This window comes from Neltuma alba, unplaced genomic scaffold, assembly GCF_004799145.2.
Source record: "Neltuma alba isolate B1F8T4 unplaced genomic scaffold, ASM479914v2 tig00010187_pilon, whole genome shotgun sequence".
Taxonomy (NCBI): domain Eukaryota; kingdom Viridiplantae; phylum Streptophyta; class Magnoliopsida; order Fabales; family Fabaceae; genus Neltuma; species Neltuma alba.
The window spans coordinates 87,584-115,425 of record NW_021635127.1 but is presented as its reverse complement, the minus strand read 5'-3'; the positions used below and the strand labels follow the sequence as shown (position 1 = coordinate 115,425).

The window sequence follows — 27,842 nt, the reverse complement described above, 5'->3', positions numbered from 1 at the left end:
TTATTTTTTATATTTTAAATTATATCCAAGAATAAACTTATACTGTATTTCATAGGAATTTTATGATACATTACTATAGTTATAGAAACAGAAAAATATTTCTGTGACGTAATTACTTTTTCTTAAAAGATTTCTAGGTTAACGCATATAAAGAGATTACATTTTTTTGTTAACAAATCGCATGAGAGCCCATCATCATTAAAAGAAAAGGACTGAAAATAATTTATGTATTACTTATTTTATACTGTTTTCCCTTTCCGCCGACCCAGAAGAATTTTAATAAAAGAACTCAAACAAAAAGCAACCAAAAAGTGTCTAATATTTTTAAATATAAATCCATGGCTTTTAAATATAAATCCAAGGATTGTGGTCCTTTCTAGGGCCGTTGCTCTTCGACTGAACTTGGAGACAAGCCTACTAGAGGTTGTGAACACAGCAACAGAGAAAGTCCATGTCATGGTTGTAGTTTATGGGTTCATTTGGATTAGCGATTGGAAAAATAACTTATTATCAATTTGACTTTTGAAAAAGTGAAGTTGGGTAAAAGTTAAATTAGATAAGCTGAATTGTATTTAGATTGGAACTCAGAAAAGTTAGTTTGGAAAAATGATATTAGTAAAAAGTTGTCTGGATTATGATTGAGTAAAAATAAATTTGGTTATAAAATGACCCAAATAGGTATGAGTTTTAATAAATAATGAAACATGATTAAAAAAATAATTTCACATAATATAATGAAATTAAAATAATTTAATATGAAGAAGTCAAATTTAATGAGTGAATTAAATTTTAAAAATTTAAAAAAATCATAAAAATATTTTAAATATAAAGTGAAACATGAAAAAAAAAAATGAATTGAGATAATATAATGAAGGAGTGAAATTTAATGAGTGAATTAAATTTGAAAAATTTAGAGAAATCATAAGAAATATTTTAAATATAAAGTGAAATATGATAAAAAAAATAAATTGACATAATATAATAAATTTAAAATTAATTTAATATGAAAAAGTGAAATTTAACAAATGAATTCAATAACAGTCGTAGAGTTTGGGGTCTTCGAATATTTTTTAATAAAAATGTACAGAAGTTTAAAAAATAGCATAACTCAATGATGCGGATACCTACAGTTAAGTAAACGTAAAAATGGGCTCTAATTTTATAATATACATATTGATTTTTTTAAAAAAAAATAATAGTGCACCTAAATTATAATACGGAAATAAAGGGTCAGTTAATTAAATTTCTCTTATTACTATTTGTAGGGATACAAATGTTTGATAAAGGTATTGCGGTGAAGGCATTTTATAGAGATTTATTAAAATCAAATTTGCTAGAGGAAGGTCAACTAGATTTATTTACTCTTTGGCCCCTAATTAACATCGTATTTGCCATCCAAAGCTCATAACAAAAACCGAAAATTGAAAAATAAAAAAGAACAATTCAGAACAAATAAAGTTTCATGGGCGTCGTCCTTTCAGTCATCTTCTTTATCTTTGCCTCTGCACTTTTCTTCCTCATCTTCCTCTGAATCAAACGTGTTTTTCTCCATCCATTCTTCCCTTTCTGCACTATTGCTTCTTTTTTCGTTCGTTCCTTATTAGCCTCTGCAATTCAGTTTTTTCTTTTTTATCACACCGATCATATGCTTTTTTGAATCAACAATCTAAAAAAATTTACAGTCGTTGAGAGAGGCAACACACCAAGATCAATCAATATGATAAAGAGAAATTGAAATCGGTCATTGACGATAATTTCTTAGCAATTCATAAGAAAAACCCACAAAATCAAGAAAACTAAAAAAAAGAAACGGGGGGAGGAATGAAATGCAATTAAAGTGAATTGAAAAATTTCGTATGTACCCATGTTCGTTCATTTTCCAGTGATCAGGATCATCTGGGTCCGACAGAATCGGCATCCAGTCTTCTTCGATTGCCACGTGGTCGTGTAATAGCTCTTGATATCGTTTCAAAACCATTTCCTTGATGGCGCTAGGGATTTCCTCGGCGATCCTCAAAAAATATTCAAAGACCCCAAACATTTTTATTAAAAAATATTCAAAGACCCTAAACAAAGCTCACGGCGACCAGCGATGGAGCTTCTGGCAAGGAGGTGACGAAGCTCGTTGGGCTGTAGAAGGGATGAGTCGTGGGAAATGATAGCTCTGGTCAAGAAAATACGAAAGTGGATGAGGGAATAATGGCAGCGAAAAAAATAAAAAAGAAATGATTTCTGGCACACCACAGTCCAGAACAAACTCTTCAAATAAGCTCCTAAGAAGAGCTTATTTTGAAACGCTTAGTTACGCAGCTTATGAACCACAAGCCCAATTACACACAAGCCCTCCCGAACATGATATAATTTTTCAACCAGGCTTTTGTCTAAAATAAGTAGTTTATGGGCCACTTTAAACACTGCCAAATAGGGGTGTTCAAAGCCGGCCCGTCCCGGTCGGCCCGTTCCGGTCCCGGTTTTATTAGGACGGGACGGATCCGTCCCGAAATTTTTCGGGACGGGACAAACCAGGACGGGACAAAAAAGGGACCGGGACGGGACGGGACACGGGACGGGGTCGTCCCGTCCCGGTCCCTTTTTTTAAAAAAAAATTAATTTTTTTAACTTTTTATATAATATCATTTTTTTCATATTTTTTTAAGATTTGAGACTATTGTATAGAACTATGGATATATTTATTTAGAGTTTTTATATTTGTTAATTATTTGAGATTATTGATGATTAGATTTTTTAGCAAGTTTTATTGTGTTAAAAGCTTTTGTTTAGAGTTTTTAATAACTATTATATGTAATATTTTGAGCTTTTGTTTAAGAGTGCCCAAACAAATAAAAAAGATGTTTTTATAAGATTTAAGCTCAAAAAAATATAATTAAAAAAATCAGATTTTTTTAAAAAAAATTTAAAAAAATTAAAAAAAATTAAAAAAATATATATTTCGGGACGTCCCGGTCCCGTCCCGGATCGTCCCGTCCCGACCGGGACCGGACAACCTCGGGACGGGCCGGGACACGGGACAGAAAATCTGTCCCGTTACTGTTCATCGGGACGGAACCGGGACGGCCTGTCTCGGTCCCGATCCGTCTCGTGAACACCCCTACTGCCAAACAGGCACTACGTGGTTAAATGGCCTCACCAGCCACGAGGTAATGATTTATATCTTTCCTCTTGCTGCTCTTGCTTCCATTCAACTCTTACTTATAATAACCATGTGATAGTAAATTACTAGAGTCTATATATCAATGTAGACACACATTTTGTTCAAATAAAAGTCATAATTGGACACTGTATGGGTATTTTTAAGCTATAATATTTCAGGCTTTCGACTAACTTATAGGAAAATTAACATAATAACAATCAAATAATCTTATCTATGGAATTACTAGGAAATGCTTAATATGCTACTCTGTTTTTTCACAGGGCCTGTTCTCTTGTAGATCGGTATTGGATGAAGTTATGATATAAGTAATGATGGTTTGTTGCACAAATTTTGAAATATATTGTACTTCTAATGATCTTCACTTCTAGCATTTAATTGAACTGGTGATGTCTTAGTAATTGCCTTTTAAGTCTTATCTGTTGTGTACTAATTGAGGATATAAAAGTCATTGCTTTTTAAGTCTTATCTGTTGTGTACTAATTGAGGATATACAAAGCTTGATGCTTGTATGATTGCCCTGTTTACGAAGTTAATATATGTCGGCATAATTCAAAATATGATTCCAGCATATCTACCATTATAAGTTTTGAAATGATTTTTTTTTGTTTTGAATTATCCGTATGAAAAGATTATCTGTTGGCTTTTTATTGATATGATTAACTGAAGCTATTGATGAAACAGTTCTGCTGATGATCAATGCTGGTCAAAAAAACAAAAAGTTCTGCTGATCAAGAACAAAATCTGAAGTCCATAATTTCATGAAGTAGAACTTATACATTGATTTGATTGAATTATTGCAAAGCATTGAAGATAGATATTTGTTATTGTTGAACAAATTGGCGCATTCAAAGGAAGGTCTTGTCCTGCAGTCATGGGCTGCGATTGAAGCTATATACAGTATTTAACAAATTTTGAGGAACGAAGATAGAGGACAATGAAGTTAAATATTTCGAAGGCGTTGTGTTTTAATGTGTAGATTATTCTGCATGAGCTCTCTTTTGTAATTAAGATACCTCTTTCTCGGAACCAATTTCGGTACTCATTATTTCGATGAGTATTCTAAACTCATCAGATCTAGACTGTTCATATTTTATTTGGATGGTCCGGATTTGATTTCTTCATTATTTTTATTTGTTCAAAATAATTATTTTAATATACATAGAATCTAAAATAAAAATAATCTTTTAACTATCATTCTTTCAAAAAATAGATTTTTTATTTAAAAATAATTAATTAAAGATTTTAAATCTGAACTATTTAAATCAAATATAAATGGTACAGATCTAATGAGCCTAGAGTGCTCATAAGATAATGAGTAGTGAAACTAGTTCCCTCTTCCTCTTCCTCTGCTTAAACCATGTATCTGGGGAGGAAAGTTGTAAAACTTGGGATCTAGATATGTTGGAGGGTCTTGTATTCTATGCTTTAGGAAGCTTAGAAAAGACGGAAATAAAAAGTGGTAAACATAAACCTACCTAATATATTGTTTTTAGTAATCTGTGTCTATGTTTGGGTTGCTTTGTGTGTTATAATTATAATAAAAATCCCTTGCTTTGTGCTTAGGACATATTAATTTGAACGAGGATAAATGATCTTGTGTTTTCTCTCTTTCTTTTCAGCTGTTTTATTTCTTATATTTTAAATTGTATTCAAGAATAAACTTATACTGTATTTCATAGGAGTTTTATGATACATTACAATAGTTGTAAAAACAAAAAACTATTTTTGTGACGTAATTACTTTTTTCTAGATTTCTAGCTAGGTTAAGACATATCAAGAGATTACCTTTTTTTTTTCTCTCTCTCTCTGTTTTTTTTCCCCCAATCGCACGAGAGCCTATCATCATTAAAGGAAAAGTGATGAAAATGAGTTATTTATTACTTATTTTATGCTGTTTTCCATTTTCGTCGACCCAGAAGAATTTTAATAAGAGAACTCAAGCAAGAAGCAACCAAAAAGTGTATAATATTTTTAAACATAAATCTGTGCATGGCTGTTAGTTACCGTACTTATATTTTTGAGAAAGTTTTCGACATATTTTAATTTGAGGTTTTGTTTAATTTAGTAAAATTAGAGTGAAGAAAAAGCTATTGGCTGGGGGGAAGCATTATAGTTTAATCTCTTGGTCAAACTTAAAAATATTATTCTCATCATTGTTCCCTTCCCGATGATGATAAATAGAAAAAAAACAAACATGAAAATGTATAATTTTCTTCAGGTTATCTGCTGCTGCATCATAAATGATTGTCGTTGTAAACATTTCACATTATTCATAAACACCACACCTTTCGACTCCAAATTAATATTTTTTATTCAATATGTCGGCATTTTATTATTGATGGAAGATTGAAATCTTATCTTACCTTATAGTCACAATTAAAAAAGAAAGAAAAAGAAAAGTTTGTTTACGAATGTTGAAAATTGAAGGGAGTTGAGAATAATTGAATGATTTAACCACCGCAACTGGTAAATGAAGACGTTATGGGCTTACTGGATCTTAGAAGGATAGTTCTGGTTTTCTAGCTAATGGTCTTCGGCCCAATGGGTGTCAATTAGGCAACCCAGTAACAATTCAGTCCTTTAGAATATCCAATATGTATCTGACAAAAAGAATAAGAATGTCCAATTATGTAATTTCCTGTAATTTATAAGCACTTGAGAACTCAGGCTTCCATTAGGGTCTCTTTCAAAATGCCAAAAGTTGAGTGATTCATTTATTTTGAGTCACAATTAGATTCTTTTCCCCCTCTCATTCGACGAATAAAAGAGATAATATCTTGGAAAATGCTTAAAATTAGACTGATTTTTCTACTAATATCTTATGTTGATGACATAGAACAGTCTAATGAGATCTGCAGAGAGAGATTATATTGAATCGAAAGAATAAAAAGAAATTACAGAGCATGAGAGAAGTGTTATGATAAGGGTGAAATGTTGTATAGACCTTATAGTTTATATGCATTTATATTGTTTCTTTTCCAAACACTTGCACAAAATTATTGTCAAAATTGAAGTAGATCAATATATAAATAAGAGTAGATTGAAAAATTAAACCATAATATGGCGGTCCGAATTGCTACAGAAACTCCACATCTTTTCCAATATGCAAATTTCGTCTTTGTACCGCGCGGAATAATCTTTAATTAGTCTGCATAAAAGTTTGACTAATTAACGCAGGTTTAGTACATCTTGTACGTTGACACAAAAAAGAAGAAGAAGAAGAAGCAAATCTATCACTTTTTCAGGTTTATAGATTTTAATTAGGCTTTCGTTGCTTAGCCCAAACGAAACTCCGACACCAATAAAGTCGCTTTTGTCTTTATAACGTGTAATAAACTCTTGATTAGTCCTATCAAACAAAACTGGGCCATTAACGACTTGTTTGGATTAACATTTTTAAAAATAAATTTTATTTAACTGACTTTTGCAAATTGAAATTGAGATAAAAGTTTATTAATATAGTGTATTCTATGTTTAAATAGGTTTTTGCCCAAAAACAAATCAGTTGAACATAAACTAATTTGAATGACACAAAAAAAAAAATCAGAAATCAGAAAAAATTGCTTCAATTTTATGATTTTTTCCCCCCAAAAATATTTTTTTTTAAAAAAAAAAAGCTATCTGAAGCCTACATTTTTCATTCAATTCACTTTTTTTTTTCTTGTTCCAAATGATTTTTAAGCATTCCTAGTTAGAGTCCAAACACACATTAAAATGTTCAATAATACTGTTATCCTGTGACAGAGAAGTAATTATATTCCAAATACCACAGCTTTCCAAGTCTATAGTCAAGTCAACTCATATAGCATAACGCAAAATTATTGATATTAACGATCTTCGGCTTTTTTAAGTTTATGGACATTGTCATTACTAATATTACTTCAATGGAAATGTGAGTCTCTTTTTGCAGCAAGCAAACAGGTCATGTTCAAATTCTTAATCTTGGTAGTTCAGACTCACTTATTTTGAGAGGCACAATTAATATTACTTTATTAACAAATCTCGCCTTGAGTGAAGTGAGTGATGTTAGCAACTCTAAGATGTGGCCGCAGTCGATGATGTGACATTTCTTATGACCATAACCTTCCTCTGTCTGCTTCTCCTTCCAACCATTCTTCTTCTGTTGTCACCCTTAATCTCTTTGTTAATAACTTGAACGCATCATCATTTTAATGGCCCTTCAACTTCTGTTCCAACCTTCAACAGTTCTGTCAACAAAATTGCAACTTTTCATCCCATAATCTTCACTTTTTATCTTCTCATTTTTATTTTTCTTCTCTCATGACCTTGATCTCTTCTATAATAACTTCACGTCAGTAATGACCTTTAACTTTGGCTTGAATCTTCAAGAGCTTTATTTGATAGCCTTTCATCAAATAATCTTATCTTTACATCTTTCAATCCTAACCTTTCCTCTCTTGTCCATTTTTATCTCTATGATAATCATTTAACATCATCAATCATATTCTATTAGATTTCCATCCTCACCTTTCGATCTGCACCTCAGTGATAACTTGTTTAGTGGTTCCATTCCATACATTTCAGTTGTCACAATTTGCGCACATTCTAATATATTAAAACCAGATCCATTATTAGAAAGAATTGAGGTTGTAAGGATATCAAATTAGTTAAGGGAAAATTGCAATCAAATTCCAAAGAAAAAATTTAATTACTAAAAAATCTCAATAATAACCTAAACAACTTATAATGACTAGTTTCAGAGTAGAAACTGATAACTTTTAACTTGTTATTAAAATTAGCTTGTTGGTAGTTATTTTGCTTTCTTGAAACTTTATTATAATTTTCCCATTAATTAATTATCTACATGGCGCCTCGATTTACCCGCGAGCCTTTTTGCCACTGATCCTGGGACCATGCGAGGGAACAAGATCGTCGATCATACGTGAAATTTTGATTCCCCTCTAATGCGACTTGGTTGTTTCTAGGTAATAATTTCCCTTGTCAAAAAATTTGGCCATTTTGTGGGAAGCATCTTAGAATAATACTACTCCAATCTTTAACGAATTAATTTGATATTCAATTTTATCTTAAATAAAAGACTCCGATCTACTTTGGTTATTATATATTTTTTTTAAAAAAAAGTAGTTTTTATAATAGTCGCACATATTAAATAATTCTAATTAATACATATGATTAGTAAGGATATTTTAGGAAAGAAAAAAAATTATTTATTGCAAATAACTAAAATTTTTTAATCTATTTAAATTAGTCAACTAACTTTTATATTGATTAGGACCGGAAGTTATTATTAAAGTACAATGATGAGAACTCTCACATATGAAAGTATCAAAATAATGGACTGGGGCTAGCTACGGTTATTAACGTCAAATTTCTTTTTTCCCCCCAACAATATGACGATTGATGACGCAGGCAAATGTCTTGCGCATATATCTTAATTGTAGTTATCTCTATATAGTTGATTCTTACTTATAGTCTCTAGCGAATAAGAATATATAACAATTGCAGATTGGCTTATGGATATTTTAATATAAAGCTGAAAAATATTGTAAGTAATAATTAGTAACTACGTTATAATTGTACCTCAAAGCATTGTAAAAGGTCTATCTTGTTCTCTAGAATAGTCATGCCTCTGTGTAAAGATATAAGGAACACGTATTGTAAGTGTCTGAAACTATTTTTGCATACGACCACGCGTTGGTACCTGTAAAGCCTGGCTGATGAAGTCTACTTGAACCAAGAAGAAAAGGTGAAGCAATAATGGAATATTAATTTTCACATAGCGCGTTTTAATGAACAAATTGCGTGTGTGCGTGTGTGTGTGTGTGAGAGATGATTTAAAAAATCATCAAAGACCAATGAAAAAAGAAAAGGGTTTTAAGCAGTTTTTAAAAGGTAAATTTAAACTACAATTTAATACATGTCGTTAGAGAAAATATAAATAAATAATTTGAAGTGCAAATATGTGATCGGCAAAAGAATTATGGACATTAACAAAACAATATTAACAATTAACAAATAACAACTAAAACAGAAAAATGTTTTATGTTCTCTCAAGGTATATAGACCATCAAGCATTTTTAGATACAAATTCAAATTAATTTTGATCAAGAAAATATAGATAAATACTATGAAGTACAAATACGAATATATTGCATGATTAATAAAAAAAATCTATAGATATTAACCCAAAAAAAAAACACCAAAGATGATGGGAAAATAGGAAGAAGTTGTGAGCTTATTGGGACTTGTTAGCACATCAACTGATCCACATCATCACAAGTCTAATGCCAAGCCCATGTTTGATGATAAGCCCAAGTCAGATGCCAAAGCCCAAACCTAACTCATCAGTGGATATTTTACTTTATCTCTTGTACAGCTAAGCCCTATAGATGATTCTAGAATAGCTCACACTTTATATATACGTTGAAACTGTTACTGTTCATCACAGAAAATGAAATACAAAGAGATGTTCTTTCTCTTCACCGCTGTGCTTTACTTTATCTTTTCTGTTCGTTCTCTGTATATTTAAAATGGTACCAGAGCCATAATAGTCAACAATGACGGATCCTTCAAAAAGTCCGATAACTACTTCTAAATCATCTTCCTCCGCCACCTCCGACCCCATCACCTCCCCTCTATCAACCACACCGTCTCTTCCTTCCAATGTCTCCCATTTCATAACAGTCAAGCTTACCCCAGAAAACTACCTTATTTGGAAAGCCCAAATGTTACCTTATCTCTACGGACAAAGATATTTCTGCTTCATTGATGGTTCTAACCCACCTCCCTTACAAAAACTTCCAGATGGCACCCCCAACCAAGCTTACATTAAATGGTTCGAACAGGACCAACTTATTCTCTCGCTCTTAATCTCCTCTTTGTCTGAAAAACTTATTGCACAGGTTATGAGACATAAGACTTCGAGAGCCATGTGGCATGCATTGGAGACAATGTATTCTCAACAATCTCAGGCAAAATATCTTCAACTTCACCAACAACTCACTCATCTTAAGAAGGGCGGAGAATCAATGTCAGAGTATTACCAGAGAGCCACTCTTATTGCAGATTCCCTTGCTGCCACCGGCAATGCTGTGTCTGATGTTGATTTTAACATATATCTTCTTGGAGGACTTGGAGCTGATTTTGACTCCATCGTAACTTCTCTCACCACTAGAAAGGATATCTTAACTCCAGAAGAAATTCTCAGTCACTTGCTTACTTATGAAGCTCGTCAGTCTCAACTCTTTGGCACCACAATCTCTCAAATCACAGCAAATGTTGCGGTTACTTCAGATGGACTTCTACCCACTCCTACTCGCCGCGGTGGCCGTGGTTTTCAAAGTTTTAGAGGACGTGGTGGCAGATTTTTCAACAACAATCGTGGTGGCATTGGCCGAAGCACTTTTGAACGTAGTAACAGAGGTGGCCGTACGCACTATAGAAATCGTGGTGGTGGGCGCAACAGCAACTTTTCTCAAAGCAACACCAATTTTTTCCAAACCTCTTCCGACACATGTCAGCTTTGTCGCACCCCTGGCCACACAGTAGTTACGTGTCCACATCGCTATGATCATACCTTCCAAGCACCACCAGCACACTCCTTTTCGGCCAACTATTCTGCTTTTACTCCTTCTCAATCTGCTGATCTTTGGTACCCAGATACAGGAGCCACAAACCACATGACTGCTGAACTCTCCAATCTCAACATTCATTCTAATCCTTATGATGGTCGTGACTCAGTCCTTATTGGTGATGGAGCATCTCTTCCTATTCATCACACTGGTTCTGGTCACTTTTCTTCTCCTTCTGGCAAATTTATTCTTGATAAACTTCTTCATGTTCCTGACCTCACTAAAAATCTCCTGTCTGTTGCTCAATTTTGTGTTGATAATAATGTCTTTTTTGAATTTCATTCTCATTGTTTCTTTGTGAAGGATGCCAAGACCAGAACAACTCTCTTCCAAGGACCCAGAATCAATAATCTCTATCCTATTCAAGGTCTCAAATCATCTTCTTCACCCGTTGTTGCTTGTTTTGGTGTTCGTACTCTCTTAGTCAGTGGCACAATCGCTTGGGTCATCCGGCCTACCGCACAGTCCAGCACATCATTTCTTCCAACTCTTTACCTGTCTCATCAACCCTTGTTCCAAGTCAATGTTCGGCCTGTAGACTTTCAAAGAGTCATCGTCTTCCTTCACCGTCTTCTTCTCATCGTTCCACTGCTCCTTTAGATTTAATTTTTTGTGATGTATGGGGTCCATCCCCAGTTGTGTCTACTGATGGGTTTCGTTATTACGTATGTTTGTTGATGACTTTTCAAGATATATATGGTGGTTTCCCATTAAAACAAAAAATGAAGTGCATTCTATCTTTCTTCAATTTCGCACTCTGGTTGAAAATTTATTAAACCGCAAGATTAAATCATTTCAATCTGATTGGGGTGGAGAGTTTCGACCTTTGCACAAACTTTTTTCTACACTTGGTATCCATCATCGCATTACTTGCCCACACACTCATACACAAAATGGCACTGTTGAAAGACGACATCGCTCCATTGTTGAAACCGGTCTCAGTTTATTATCTCATGCCAATATTCCTCAACATTACTGGACCTATGCCTTTTCTACAGCAACCTACCTTTTGAATCGCATTCCGACTCTCACACTCAACAAAACCAGTCCCTATGAAATGATTTTCAAAACCAAACCCAATTACTCTTTTCTTAAAGTTTTTGGGTCAGCTTGCTGGCCCAATCTTCGCCCATATACCAAACATAAACTTGAACCTCGATCCACATCATGTGTGTTCTTGGGTTACAGTCCAAACCATATGGGTTACCTTTGCTTAAGTCCAAAATCTGGACGCTTATATACATCTCGTGATGTTATTTTTGATGAAAATCAATTTCCCTTCCAAACTTTGATAACCCAATCCAAGCCCAACAATAATTCCACACTTCTTCCTCTTATTTCTCACGGCCGAAGTTCAAATCCAAGCCCATGTTTGACTAATACACCCACACCACCAGCACATGACACTTGTCTCACTAATTCACCCGCACCACCATCACGTGATACTCCCACCTTTGACCCAAGCGTTCACACTTCCTCGTCCTCATCTTCTCCAACACACTCTACCGCCACCTCTCCCTCTTCTTCTTCCTTAATTATTGCTTCTCACCAACCACCACCAAACCGCACTCATCCTATGGTGACTAGATCTAGAGCTCAAATCTCCAAACCGAAGATTTTCACGGATGGCACAATCCCATGGCCTCCACCCAAAGGTCTCACTGCCACTATTGCTTCACTAAACGTGCCCAACACTGTCTCAGAGGCACTTAAAGTTCCAGAATGGCGCAAGGCCATGACTGAGGAGTTTCAAGCTTTACTTGATACAAAAACATGGTCTCTGGTTCCCCGCACCAATTGTCAAAATGTTATTGGCAATAAATGGATTTTCCGAATCAAGTACTCTCCTTCAGGTGCTGTTGATCGATTTAAAGCTCGACTTGTGGCAAAAGGATTTCATCAACAAGAGGGACTCGATTATACTGAAACTTTCTCACCAGTCATTAAGCCTGTCACTATTCGACTTATCCTTTCTCTTGCTATTTCAAAAGGTTGGTTGCTTCGCCAGATTGATGTCCAAAACGCCTTTCTCCATGGCTCCTTAGATGAAGAGGTTTACATGGTTCAACCGCAAGGTTTTGTTCATCCTGACTACCCCAATCATGTGTGTAAGCTTCATCGCTCTCTTTATGGTCTAAAACAATCTCCCCGAGCCTGGTTTTGTTGCTTAAGTGCTCGACTTATCCAACTTGGCTTTGTTGCATCAAAATCTGATCCATCCTTATTTATTTTCAACTCATCTACATGTCAGATTTATGTACTTATTTACGTGGATGATATTATTTTGACTGGTTCATCTGGCTCTGCTATCTCTGAATTATTGCGACTACTTAGTTCTTCATTTCCAATTAAAGATCTGGGTGATTTGAACTATTTTCTTGGTGTTGAAGTACACAAAGTCTCTGATGGAATTATTCTTTCTCAAAGAAAGTATGTTCTGGATCTATTAAAGAAAGCCAATATGCTCCGGGCTCACCCTGTTGCCTCACCTATGGCTGTCAACTCAAAACTTGATTCTACTGGTCCAACATTCAAAGATCCTACTCTTTACAGAAGTACAGTAGGAAGCCTTCAGTACCTCTCATTCACACGCCCAGATCTTTCATATGCTGTCAACCGTGTGTGTCAATTCATGCATGATCCTAAAGATCATCATTGGACAGCAGTAAAACGAATTCTTCGTTACCTCTGTGGCACATCTCACTATGGTCTCCACATTAAAAGGTCTAACTCTCTACATTTATTTTCTGCTGCTGCGTCTTTTGTACCCCACCTACTTGAAGCTTATTCTGATGCTGATTGGGGAGGATGTCCTGTTGATTTACGCTCCACTGCTGGTTTTGTTGTTTTCTTTGGGCCCAATATTATTTCCTGGAGCTCTAAAAAGCAACCAACTGTTTCACGATCGAGCACTGAAGCAGAATACCGTTCACTAGCCAATGCTACAAGTGAACTCATTTGGGTTCAAAATTTACTTGGTGAATTGACCATCTCTCTTCCTACAGCTCCAATGCTTTATTGTGACAATTTGGGAGCCACTTACTTAGCAACAAATCCTGTTTTTCACTCTCGGGCCAAGCACATTGCCTTGGATTATCACTTTGTGCGTGAAAGAGTTGCTGCCAAGACTCTGCGAATTGCTATTGTATCTTCTCAAGATCAACTTGCTGATATACTCACAAAACCTCTTCTCACATCTAGATACACTCGCTTGAGATCGAGTCTAAATGTCAAACCTGTACCTTTAGACTCGCGGGGGAATGTTAGCACATCAACTGATCCACATCATCACAAGTCTAATGCCAAGCCCATGTTTGATGATAAGCCCAAGTCAGATGCCAAAGCCCAAACCTAACTCATCAGTGGATATTTTACTTTATCTCTTGTACAGCTAAGCCCTATAGATGATTCTAGAATAGCTCACACTTTATATATACGTTGAAACTGTTACTGTTCATCACAGAAAATGAAATACAAAGAGATGTTCTTTCTCTTCACCGCTGTGCTTTACTTTATCTTTTCTGTTCGTTCTCTGTATATTTAAAAGGACTGAAGGAGCATAACTATATATGGGCTTGGATTAGGGTCACATTAACGTCAACATAGCTTGAGAGGAATAACCCGGTACGCACTTTCTGTTTATATTTATATTCTGTCATTTGTAAATGATCAAAATGGGTTTCCATCATATTTGTAGTTAATATTCCTTTCCCTGTAATCTTCCTAATACTGATAACATAATTTATCAAAAACTTGTCTAAAGTTTTACATATAAGATTTATTTAATTATAACATATATTACCTGATCTTTATAAAATACTTATTCGGATCATTAGATCATATATCAATTCATAAATAAGGTAAATTAGTTTTAAAAAACTAACAAATATAAATAGTTTAAAGTAATTTAATATGCAAAGGCAAATATAGTTATGGAGACGGAAGATTCTTTACTTTATTGACATGGCAGGATCAGTAAGTCCAATGTCCTCTCACTCCTCCCAGCAAAGTCCAACAGACCTATACCTGATCCCCGCGGGGAAAACCCCTCCGATCAGTAGTAAAAATCAAATCACAGGCTGAAACATAAATATTGACAAGAGAGTGCCTCGTTTAGTTTATATTAGACCAAAAAAAAAAAAAAACCAATGCATGTAAACTGAGGAATGTGGTGTCATTAAGATGTAGAAAACTCCAATTTTTGAGAGGTCTTAATCAAGTGTTTTAAAACGCGCAAGTATGCATAATAAAAGCTGACACTTGAGAGCTACTAGCAGAGAAAAACGTGACAACAACCAGATCGAATTGGTACGAAATTCTCATAACAAAAGATGATATGCGATACTTCACCTGCAAAGACTTTGACAAACGCAAGGAGGATGGCAGGGGAGGTGATTTTGTTGCCTTTTGTTGATCTCCATTTGAAGAGTTCGCTGCCATTGTCCAAACCTCTAAAATTCAATTCCTGCATGAATTTGCGAGAAGTCAATTCCTTACGCTCGTTATATCTGAGTATTTCGACACCAACATCAAACGGATCGTGAAAATTTTACGAGTCAATCAACTGACTTAAAACAATTCAACGCAGAGTTATGGCTCAGACATAGTGAAGAGCGACTTCGGCGACAAGCAGAATAAGAGAAAGAGAAAGCTGGTGATAGACCTGATCTGGCGTTTAAGCAAAGGTCAACCAAAATCCCCAACCACTGTTGTGATCCAAACAACCATGACCAGCGATCCATTATATAGAATACTTGTTTGGTTTCTTGTTTTGAAAACAATTTTTTGTTTTTAAAAACAGAAAAACAACAAGACTTGTTTGGTAAGTTGTTTTTAGTTGATTGTTTTAAAAAACAAAAAACAATAACATGTTTTTAAAAACTAAAAAACCAAAACAACTTTTACATATTTCTTTTGGTGTTTTTTATTTTTTGTTTTGAAAAGTTTTGGGAAATCTTCTTCTCTTCTTACCTACTATCAACTACTTATTATTACCAATGATAATTATCACCTACCAAATGTGGTTTTCTATGGTTTTTTTTTTTTTTCAAACATGATTTTTTAAAATTATTATCCAAACAAATTCTTTTGTTTTTTGTTTCCAAAATTTGTTCTGAAAAACAATTTCATAAAATTGTTTTGAGAACAAGAAAACAAAGAACAAAAACAAACAAGCCCAAATGTCTCCCAACAAACGCTGAACTAATTTGAAAAAGCTACCCGAAAAATGAAGAATTAACTTAATTCGACTTCGGAGGCTTCGAATTCATGAAAAGGAGAAGACCATTACCATGAAAGTGGCAACGACAGACAGCAAAAAAAGGAATGAGATGTTACGTCGACAAATGACGACAATGGTGATCAATCTAGTGGTTCTACACATAAAAAGTAAGTTGGTTATTAGAATTTTATGCTAAATCAAGTGACCTCAAAAAACTAGATGCAGAGTCAATAATGGTTCAGGAATAGTGAAGAACAAATTAAGAAACAGGAAGAAGAAATTTCAAACCACCATTGGACCATCCTAGTGATAAATCTTTGATCGCCTTGGCCACAGTTGATTACCTATTTGGTTGGCTGCAGAAGACGAGTGCAGCGTTTTGGAAAAGATAATTTAAGGAGAAAAAGTGACGAGGATTGAGATCCAGAGAAGGGCAGATTGAGAAGCCATACCACGCTTAGGGACAGATTAAATTTAAGGATTGTAGAAAAGCTGATTCTGTTGGAGGGACAAAGGTTGCTTGAATTCGAGTCTCCGGTGTTTTATCGCTCTACAAAAACAGACTAACACGACTACATGTGCCGCCACTGCGCGGGTTGTGTTGAACGATACCTTGCTTACGGCTGCCACGTCATTTGGATAAGACCTTACTGTGCTAAATTAATAAATTATTTTATCGGCCCTTAATATAAGATATAGTTAACTAATTTGAATAAATTAAATAAATTAGTTAAATTAGTTATTTAAAATAAAAAGTGTTATTTTTTCTAAAATATCTTTGCTAGTTAAGTATATTGGTTACAACTACTATTATCATAAGAACTATCTAGGAAAAATAAATAAATATGAGAGACAAATTGTATTGAAGTGTTATATTTAATATCAAAATAAAATTCAAACGAGCTTTTATATTAAGAATTTTAGATGATATTAAATTCCGTACATATACCGTTGCAACTTTGAAATTATTAATTAATAATTAATTGGGAAAGTAAGACAGTGGACTTCATACTCCTATTTATAAAATCTCAAAACCTGAATTGGTTTGGTCTTTTTATAAAGTTTTGTTAAAAATTATTTTTCACCAATTTTATCTCTGATTAATTTTTTAATTCTCTTTCATTATTTATTTCATAACTGATATTTTTTAATTTTATTTTCTCCCTCATTAAATAAGGATATATTTTAAAAAAGTTTTGATTTTTACATATTTAATATTTTTAACTGTTTTTTTAAACCGCATAATTTAATTAATAACATCTTATAAAAAGTGCCTAAGGAAGTATTTTCAATTTTTTTACCAAAATTTCTTCCCACGAATGATTCTTGTTTAAAATTAGAGTGATATTTAATATTCTTGCACGGAGTTGAAAGGATGTAAAGTCCGCAGTACACCTGCGGAAAAAAAAGGTAGCGCAGATAATTGATTCTACTTTCGATTTAGATTTTCTTTTAATATATGTTTTTATTATTTCAAGAGGATTTAAATTATTGATAGCTACTTAAAAGAATCTGCCTGTATATTTGCATGGGTTAGCTCCAAATGACTCTAAATTGTTTTTGTTGACAAATTTAACATTCATCCTGCAATAATCTACGTATTATCTTTGTTTGTACAAAATGTTGTTAGTTTAGGAGCTGACATGTAATATGGGTAAACTTTTGAGTGAATAAGATTTGAGTGCAATAACAAGTACCTGTAGAAAATAATAAAACAGTACTAGAGCTTAATTGCGTCCTGCATTTTTTTGTTGTTGCCCTTTTAACTTTAGCAGTGAAAGTATGGATTTTATTGATTAATCTTTTATTAAAAATTTACCTTAATAGGAGGAGATTTAATCTTAGTGCCAATGATATCTTCTTCCACTCTGTTGAATAATTTTGTTTTTTGACATGGTCAATAATGACGTGCTCGAATGAAGAACATTAATATTAATACATATATAAAATAGATTTTAATGATCTACACACAATTGCCGTTGAATTGTTACCAGAAGCCTGCTTCCCTGTCTTAGGTACAACAGTCGTGTTAGCAGATCTATTCTAAAGAGTTGTAACATATTATTGTATCCGCAAATTTAGACTATAAGTTAATGCATAAAAATGATTATACTCTTGATAACAAACTCTTGCTAAGTAACGTGAAACTTCATGCAATTCCAAAGTCAGTGAGGAGCTTTTTCCAAAAATTTGAGGTACACAATGATATTGCAATTATGTACCTGAACTTGTCATTTGGGCAGAGCATGGATTTTACAAGTCATGTGATACAAATTAACCTCCCTTGAAGGATTCTCCCATTGGACTAGCTCTTTTATTGCGTCTTCAATCTCCACTGTCTTAAGCATATATGCATTTAAACAGAACCCCAAAGCGCTCAAACTCAGAACAACTTCACTCTTCAGCTCCCTCTCACCTTCTTCACCCCCATATATGGTATCAACGACTCTATGGCTCTTTCCACGTCATCTTCGCTCAAACCAGAAGCCAATCGGATTTTAGATTTTGGAGACTTCCCCAATTCAAGATCACAGTTTATGTTATTCTTCTCAAACTCTTTCTCGAGAAATCTGAGTGATTTGATCTTACAGATTTCCTCAAGACTTTTTACAGACGAACAAATTACTTCCCTTATATTTCCAATGTCGCGTTCTAGCGCAGCCTCTACGGTCTCTTTCCAGCAAGTTTCATTTCTCTGGAATTCATGCCGGAGGATCTTTAACGCTTGAGCTTCAAAATGCAAGAGATCCGTCAATTCTGATAGCAACTTCAAAAGCTTATTGTAGCAAGCACTATGAAAAGGCGTAAACCATAAGTTTGGTTCTTGGTTTGCTTCTGCAACAAATTTTTTCAATTCGTTAACCTGCTTTCTCAACTTCTCTATGCTATCTTCCAAGCTTGTTTTCCCCACAAGACTCAGAGATCCAAAGGACTCGTGAAGTGAGGCTAGACATTGAGCGAGTTCCATTTTTGGGCACGAAGAAGCTCGTTTGGGGACGAAGATGAGATCCACCAGAATATAACAAGATAGCTCGATGAAGGTCTCCATGATTCTAGCCGAAGCAAATTCACTTAGTGGCCCAAAAACTTTCCTGCCCAATACAAGTACAGCCCAAATGATTGCGGAAATCCCACCGGCTTTTCCATACATTCGGCTTTCTCGAAGGAAACTCGTGAAAATGAACCAAGGAAGAAGAGAGAGGAATCTTATAGGCAAGAACCTCTCGAACACGAAGTAACCTAATACTCCATACGGGATCCCTATCATAGTCCCTTGGAATTTAACGTTTGCTGCTGCCAGTGTTGCTTCTCTGGTTGATACGAAGCTTATGGCCATTGGGAGTCCAGACCAGATCCCATTCTCTTTGCTCTAAATCATACCCAACAACACTGCAAGGCCCAAAGAGAGGGAGCATTTGACTGCTGGAATAATCTTTGGGACTATTGATGTCCTTGCCCAATCAGCCCACTCTTTCTTAGACTTTTCAATTTTCTTGTCTTCAATGGGAGATCGGGATTTGGCCATCGATTTTTTATTAAGGAGTTGGGCGCAAAATAAGAAGAAAAAGCTGGGCAGGTCTTGGTGGGCTATTGGAATGGTTTGAAGGGATTGAAGCAAGTGTGTCATACTTTTTGTACTGGGTCCAGGAATGGTCAGGGAGCATCCATTCATGCTGTGTTTAGCATTCTTTATGGTTAAGCTAACGTGATCCTCAAGTCTGTTAAGGTTCTGTTGAAGATCCTTATCAAGAATTGTAACGGGGAATGAATTAATGGTCCTTAAAGCCATTTCCATGCCTCTCAATTTTGTATCTACCTCTTCAAGCCTATCTCTCGAGCTCAAGTCAAGGGGTCCCAAAAAGGAGGCCTCTCCCATTTCATGCTCTCCTATTAATTAAAGAGAAATAAAAATTAAAAATTTGAATAGAAAACATTTAATATTTATTATCAACGGACACATGCCAAATTCGCATATAACTATTTTTTATTCATAGCGAAGAGAAAGATGCACCTGGCAACGCGCCATGTTATGAAGGAGCTCTGTTCGGCCTTTTGCCAAAGAATTGGCACGAGATATCAATGCAACAGCAGCTATCTTGTCCTCTGCACATATTGCCTTCACAAGAATTTTCAGTCTCTCAAAGGTATTCTGAGCCAGCAGCTTCTTGTTCTGTTTCAACTGCCACCAAACACCAATATAGAATATCATTAATGTCAACATGCGATTATGTAAGGAATAAAAACGAACCAATTTTTGTTCTTTTGCCACGCTCGACTGTTAATATTGAGCCTTGTAGCTCACATGTACATGGATAGCAGACAGAGCACACGTAGCATTTATTCTATGGAGCATCTATTCTCCACAGTGGTATTGGTGGTGATGGTGCGCGAATTATGATCATGGGGCTTTTGGAACGCACACAAATGTGATAGTTTGAGAAGCTACAGTTCTCTTGTATGCGCCCTACTTTACAGAGTTTGATGCCAACTACGTTTAAGAGACAAGGAAAGATGGAAAGGTAGTGAGAGATAGAGTGTGTGAGAGAGAGATGTAATATGTAACTAAAATATAATTGAAAGTGAGATGGTTTGCGTGAGAGAAATGCATTATAATTGAAAGAGATAGCATAGTTAAGTTTATGAGGGAGAGATGATTATAGTTAAATTAGTTTGAGTGTACATAAATGAGTGATAATATTTGATAATGAAGATTTGCATGAGAAAGATGAGCGGAAAATAATATAATCAAAGGGGATAATATAATTAGATGGGTACAAATTTTAAATGAACAAATTTAAACTTGATTTCTTATTGTTATTAAAAGATCATGATCATGTGATCCCATTTAAAATAATTTGAAAAGGTAATAAAAAATGTTATAGCTTAGATAAATGAATCAATACAGTATAAATATATAAATGAATTCGAATAAACTATTCATTTTGCTCCTTCAAATATTATGACTTGTTGATTGATGGTGATTAACTCTAAGTAACTAAAATCACGCAGCTACTTAATAAAAAATTATCAAATACATAAAAAAAATTTCACCTTTTCTAATCTTAGTAAAATACTACATTCAGTCCTTAATATAAGAGTTTGTTTAACTTTTATTTTGCTTCTAAATATAAGACCTCAATTCACTTGGTCTTTTATATTTATTCTTTTTTTCCAAGATAGTCCTTGTAACAATAGTAGTTCTAGTCAATACACTTAATTAGCAAGGATATTTTATGAAAGATGACACATATTTATTACAAATAACTAACTTAACTAATTTCTTTAATCTACTCAAATTAGTCAACTAGTTCTTGTATTAAGGACCAGAAGTAGTAAAATACTACTATATCTCAAATATATCTCATTCAACCATAGATTATGTACTTTTTTTTGCCAACGATTTAAAATTTGGATATTTATTTTATTATATATATTTTTGCTGAATTTTATTTCATGTATTATATGGCCATAGTGAAGTTGATTTGAAATTTGATTACATAATTTATCATTTTAATGCTAAGTATGATTTTTTACAATAACAATTTTGTTTATTATTTATTTTTGACATATGCTGATAAATTAAATTATATAATCAAATTTCAAATCAACTTAATTGCTAGTCGCCGTTGAAAGCATATTTTTGGCGATGATTTAATTTTTAGTGCCAACACGTTTTAGTTATAGCGGCGATTTTACTTTCAGCGGCGAATTTTTTTTGTCACTGCTAACAAATATCAGTCATATTTGCTACTGCAATGACTTAGTGACAACTTTTTGTCACCGTCAGAAACCTTCCATGGTGACTTTTGTTATCGTTGAAAGTCAATTTTTTTGTAGTGTAGTGAATGATAAATTTTCTGGACGTTGATTCTATCTTCAAAATACTCTATAAAACACTAAGTTAAAGCAAATAGTCACAGAGAATTTACCTCCAGACATGCAAGACGTGGGAAGGGCATGAGCAATGCGAGAATACAAGCCAAGACTCCAATGGGGCAACTAGCAGCCAGGCGGAGAGGGTGCATGCCAGGATCGGTATGGGCACCATTAACATAAGCCATGACGTACACAATCAGTATCTCGCCCAGTGCTATGCGTGTGGCAATCAAATGAGTCCACTCAGCCGGCAAAGCCACCACCATAAATGCTGCCAGCGCCACCGCCAACAACGTAGTTTCCTTCGTCAGTCGGCTCGGCCCTATAAACCACAAGCTCAATATCGCAGGACCTATGCTTTCAATTGTGGCGTAAAGCGCAAGCCAGCAACCACGCAAGGTGTCACCCAAGGTGGCATCGTTTACAATGAGAATAAATGTGATGTACGAGAATGCAGGGAAGGCGATCGTCTGTTGGATTGAGAAAGGACCGAAAAAGGTGATGCCACCAACGATGGTGCAGGCCAAGGCGGTTCGGATTGCTGAGGTCAAACACCGTCGCCATAAAGCTTTGGAACCACCAATCGTAGGCATGCTTAAATGAAGAAGATTATATTAACAAAGCAGTATGAGGTGGTTTTGTTATAGTTTTTTTTTAGGTTAAGAGAGTGCTGAAAATTGGTAACGAGGTTAGGTTTTTATAAAGAGAAGGACATGGCAGAGAAGACAAGTGATCATTGGGACCCCCAAAAAATGCGAGTGGTTAATGTATTCGCCGCAGCCAGTGACGATGACTGTAGATAAATCAGTGGCCAGTGCCGACTTAGTTATTAGACTTGAAGGATAGAATGAAAATATTGGGAAAATTTACAAAGTTATTTTTAATCCGATAGTAGGTAAAGACTGCACGACTCCATTCGGTTTCAAGTTTATTAAAACTTTGCCTCCCTAAATCAAATATTATGCTTGGGATGACTTGGTTGGGGAATATAGTAAAGGGAAAGATGAGTTATTAGGAAAGTACCTTGTTCTCATCTCTGGCTCCAAATTATTGGCAAACTTTTGTCGCAACTAAGAGAACTTTGATTAACAGGATGTGGTATCACTACAAAAAAATTGATTTTTTTGTCACCGCAAAAAGTGATGCCTAACAAAAATTGGTTTTATTGACGCCACATCATCATCGCCGGTAGCCACGTCATCACCGACCAGATGACACGTCATCACTAGCCACCTCCACGTCATTGCCACCTCACCACTCTCATGCCATGTCACCCTGTCATCGCCACATCACCGCCTAAATATTTTCTCCTTAAATGTGTCTTCTTTAAGGTTTGAAATCGTGACCACCTCCTTACGTGTCCAATCTTCTTGCCATTAAGCTAAATTGAATTTTTTTATTATTATTGTAAAATAAAATATATATTATTAGATTATACTTTCAGCGGCGACATAAGAAAGTCACTGCTCAAAGTGAACCCTTCAGTGATAACATCACCACTGAAGGTCATATATTCAGCAACGACAAAAAAGGTTGCCGTAGTACACTCACACTAATTTAACTATAATCATCTCTCCCTCATAAACTTAACTATGCTATCTCTTTCAATTATAATGCATTCCTCTCACACACACTATCTCACTTTCAATTATATTTTAATTACATTTTACATCTCTCTCTCACACACTCTATCTCTCACTACCTTCCCATCTTTCCTTATCTCTCAAACGTACATCTCTCCTTCATGTATGCTTGCACTCCATTCCTCACACACATTCTTAATTCTATCTTACATATATAATTATAACATTTCTATCTCATGCACACCCCACCCATTCTACCTCCTCCTTTCTCTCTCACTCACTACATTTTCTCTCTCTAACTCTCCCTCTAACACAATAATACGTTAAAAAAAAAAAGCTTTGGTTATTTAGAGTTAATTATATCAATAAAGACAATTATGATATAAATATAATAACCTTTAATAAAAATAATAAAAGAAATTTGAAAAACACTTCAGCGACGATAATTTTGTCGGTGTAGAAAGTACTTTCAGTGGTGATTATCTTGTGTCGCTGCTAAAAGTTGACTTTCACCAGCAACAAAGCTTTCAGTGGCAACATTTTTGTCACCACCAAATATTGGACCTTTTAGCAGGGATCATATGCAATTGCCATAGAAAGTCCTACATTCGGCGAGGATTTTGATATCGCCACTAAAAAGTCCCACTTTTAGCGGTGACAAGTCATGCTTTCAGTGGTGACTTTTTTTGTCGCCGTTGAAAGTCGTCGCTGAAAGTGATTTTGTGTCTGTAGTGCATTACTTATGCCCATAACCTTCCTCCCAACTATTCTTTGTCTCTTGTCGTTCTTGATCTCTACTTTGACAACACGCGCGCATCATTATTTCAATGGCCCTTCCACTTTAGCTCCAACATTCAAGAGCTTTATCTAAGAAATTGCAGTCTTTCAGCTAATGATCCTTACCATCTATTTTCTCATTCTCATTTTTCTTTCCTCATTGTTCTTGATCTCTCTTTTAATGACTTGATGTCAATAATAAAATTTATATTTTATATTTATCTGAGTGGTTTTGATAGTTGAAAATAAGTTGGTTTAATTTGAACATCTCAAGAAATTGCTAGCAAATAGTTAGTGAGTTGTTATGAATCCTTTTCTGAAATACCTTTTCTTTGCTGGAATTTCCTTTGTTAAACTCTTTAAGGTTCTCCCTTGTGAAACCAATAATTGGACAAAGGTATTTAATTTCTTGATGACAAGAACTGTTTTTTTCAATGATTTTTTTTCTTTTTTCTTGAATGCATGTTGTTTCGTTTCTAGCATTAATGTCTCAGAAATTTTTTATTCTTCATAAATATTTTCTTATAGTAGTTGAATGGAGCTTTCCACGAAACTGCATCCTGAAGCCTAGGACGGATACTTTTGTCTAACGTGTGAAAATTAAATTAGAGTGAAAATGGTGGTTTGTTGTTGAATGTTCACCATGGAGATTTGGCCATTCATTTTGAGGGATCAGACTACACTCTTCTTTGCCATCTTTTCCTACAAGATTTCTGAATAAAGTGAAAGCCATAGTTGAGAAACGTCCAGGTATGATTTTAATTTACAAGTTGAAAATACAAAAAAAAAATTAAAATGTTGTTTTGTTCAAGATAACTAAGATACAATAGTTAAACGAGAAGTTGGGCGCATAATTAATAGTCCCAATATCTTTTTCTCTTTATCATCTGTGTAAGCCATTTATATCAACATAATCTCTGAAGATAAGGAGAGAATGGCCTAAAAATACATTAAAATAATGAAGAGATATTTTAATAACTCTGCTTCAATTTCTGTGCATAGCATGGGTCATATAAGTTCTTCAAAGAACAGATTAAAGGACCATGACATAAAACTATGGTCTTAAGAAAATCAAGATCCAACTTTAAAGTTTGATTTTATTCTCTTGAAAGAGCAAGTTTAATTACACATACTTTTTATTCATTATAAAAAGTAAGTGAGCCATAACATGCATAAAAAAGTTTATATGTTGTTTAGTAACATAACATGCATAAAAAATTAGAGTTTTAATTTTTAAAATTATTTTTTAAAGTTTATGTAAAAAATTGATCCCTTGGGCAACATTGATGTTTTGAATCCCTAGAAAAATTGTATAAAATGCATTATTCTATTCTCTTGAAAGAGCAAGTTTAATTACACATACTTTTTATTCATTATAAAAAGTAAGTGAGAAAATACAGGTTGGTCCATAAAATAAAATTTGGATAACTCAACTTAACATATGAGTGGTAAAGACTTCTGTGTCTTAAAAGCAGTTCAGAATTCGATTCTCAACCATTATATATTAAACAATTATTGTTGTCGAAATCTCTTAAGGATAATTAATTTTATAATTCTTATGTATTTTGGCCAAATAGAATTTAAATTTATAAAATGGTTTTTCGGCCTATTTTGAAATTATAGTTGCATACTGTTTTTTTAATAAAACTAAGAACATATTCTGAAAATAAAAAATTATTTTTTTGCCAATCGAAATTAATATATTGTGCAAAGCAAATAATGATGCACAGAAAAACAAATAGAAAGAAAAGTATTGTCATATGATTTTATGAGATGTTTCTTTTCTAATGCTAATTAAACTTGTAGAAAGTGGAGGTATTCTAACTCTCCCAAGCTACCAGGAACAATCCTTGGAGCCTATTGTTTTGCAAGTTTGTGCTCATGCAGTGAAAAAGAAAATGAATGTAAGATTAATATATCACTTTGCATCTACAATATCATTTTTGAGATAGAATATTTTGACAAGTAGAATATTATAGCTAAAAGTGTATTATTCATTGAACTATTAATGGACTTTAACTTCGTTTCTTAAACCTTCATAACCAAGAACTTCACCTAACAATTTAAGCTTAAAATCATAACAGTATGATTAGTCTAGAGTTCAAACTTCTATATTCTTAGCTAAGCTCCAAGTCTTAAAAACATTTCAAAGATTAGTACTCACAAGATTTGAAGGCTAACCAAATTATCCAGCTCCACTCCAAAGTAGGCCTGAGCAATCGGTTATTTAGTTCGGTTAGTGCATATAACTGAAATAACTGAATAACTGAACATAGCATAATTTCGACACCGAACCAAAACCAAACATAGTTTGGTAACCGAACCAAAATAACCGAAAATATTTCGGTTTGGTTAAGAGCCTAATTCGGTTATTGGGCCTTTTTAATAGTATGCCTATTATGGCCCAACTGAGCTAGGCCCATTAAGATCTTTTTTTTTTTTTGGTGAATCTCTATAAAAAATGTCTCTCCTTTATGTTTTTGCATAGCCCATTAAAATATTTGTCTCTACCCATTATTGTAGTGGGCCACTAAAGAGGGAGTTTGAAAAAAGAACCACACGTATGCTCTTCTAATGAATGTGAAAAAAAGAACCACATCTTTTTTCAGTGCTCCTCCATATGCCACTACCCAATTGCATCTCACAAATGCCAAGTTCCCCATTTCTGATTTTATGCATGTTACTTACATATCATAAAATAAAATAAATAATAATTAATCTCTTTCAAACATTAACCCATAAAAGCATACAGACTAATAACAAATACAAATCCAGACACAATTAAGATCCAAACAAACCAATCAAGTACCAACAACAAAATATGTGAAATTTAAAATTACAACAAATTCTAGCCAATCCTTGCACCCAAATTCCTTGCATGCAACTTGCCACCAACACTAAGTCATCAACAACTACAATTAAACAAAAAAAAAAAGAAGAAGAAAATTAGAGAGTGCACAATTTTAGAGCTAGAAAAAGAACAAGTTAAGCATAAGATTTGTTTACTCAAGTATTTTTTTTCTTGGCGTCTACAATATATCAACAGTTGCCTCCAATGCAATTTTTTGCAAATCTACACACAAAAAAATCAGAATTCATATGATATATGATATCAATAAATCAAGCATTATAATATAATGTTATGAAGTAAAAGTACAATATTACCAAGTTCTATCTTTTGAATATCATCATTCCCTTCTTCTACAATATATTGAATTGAGCGTCTAAGTCAATCTTGAGCACAAATTAAAGATTGCACAGCTTTAGGAGTTAAAGAACTCTTAAATGAATCTAGAACTTGTCCTCCAGTGCTAAATGTAGACTCTGATGCAACTGTGGAAATTGAGATAGCCAAAACATCTCTAGCCAATAGAGAAAAAATAGGAAATCTAGGACCTTTAGCTTCCACCAACCTAAAATATCAAAGTCTTCTTTAGTAAGCTCAATTTCTTCATTCAAATATCTATCAACCTCAGCTCTGCTAGTTCTCCTACCAAGACACTCATTTATGAACTCTTGTTTCTCAATATCAAGCAATTGTCTCACTTTTATAGCAGGGTCATCCTCTTCATGACAATCCTCTTGTGTGGTATGCACTG

At 34.2% G+C, this 27,842-nt stretch overlaps 1 long non-coding RNA gene and 1 pseudogene across 1 annotated transcript; both read right to left on the bottom strand.

The window, feature by feature from the left end:
• Positions 1–18,224: 18,224 nt before the first annotated feature.
• Positions 18,225–22,476, bottom strand: LOC114754718 (uncharacterized; annotated as a pseudogene).
• A 4,652-nt stretch (positions 22,477–27,128) lies between these two features.
• LOC114754731 (uncharacterized) lies at positions 27,129–27,477 on the bottom strand. The gene is made up of 3 exons (XR_003741240.1): positions 27,409–27,477; positions 27,250–27,316; positions 27,129–27,155 (listed from the first exon to the last, which is right to left on the bottom strand). It is a non-coding gene; the product is annotated as an uncharacterized LOC114754731 (long non-coding RNA).
• Between the last annotated feature and the right edge of the window lie 365 nt (positions 27,478–27,842).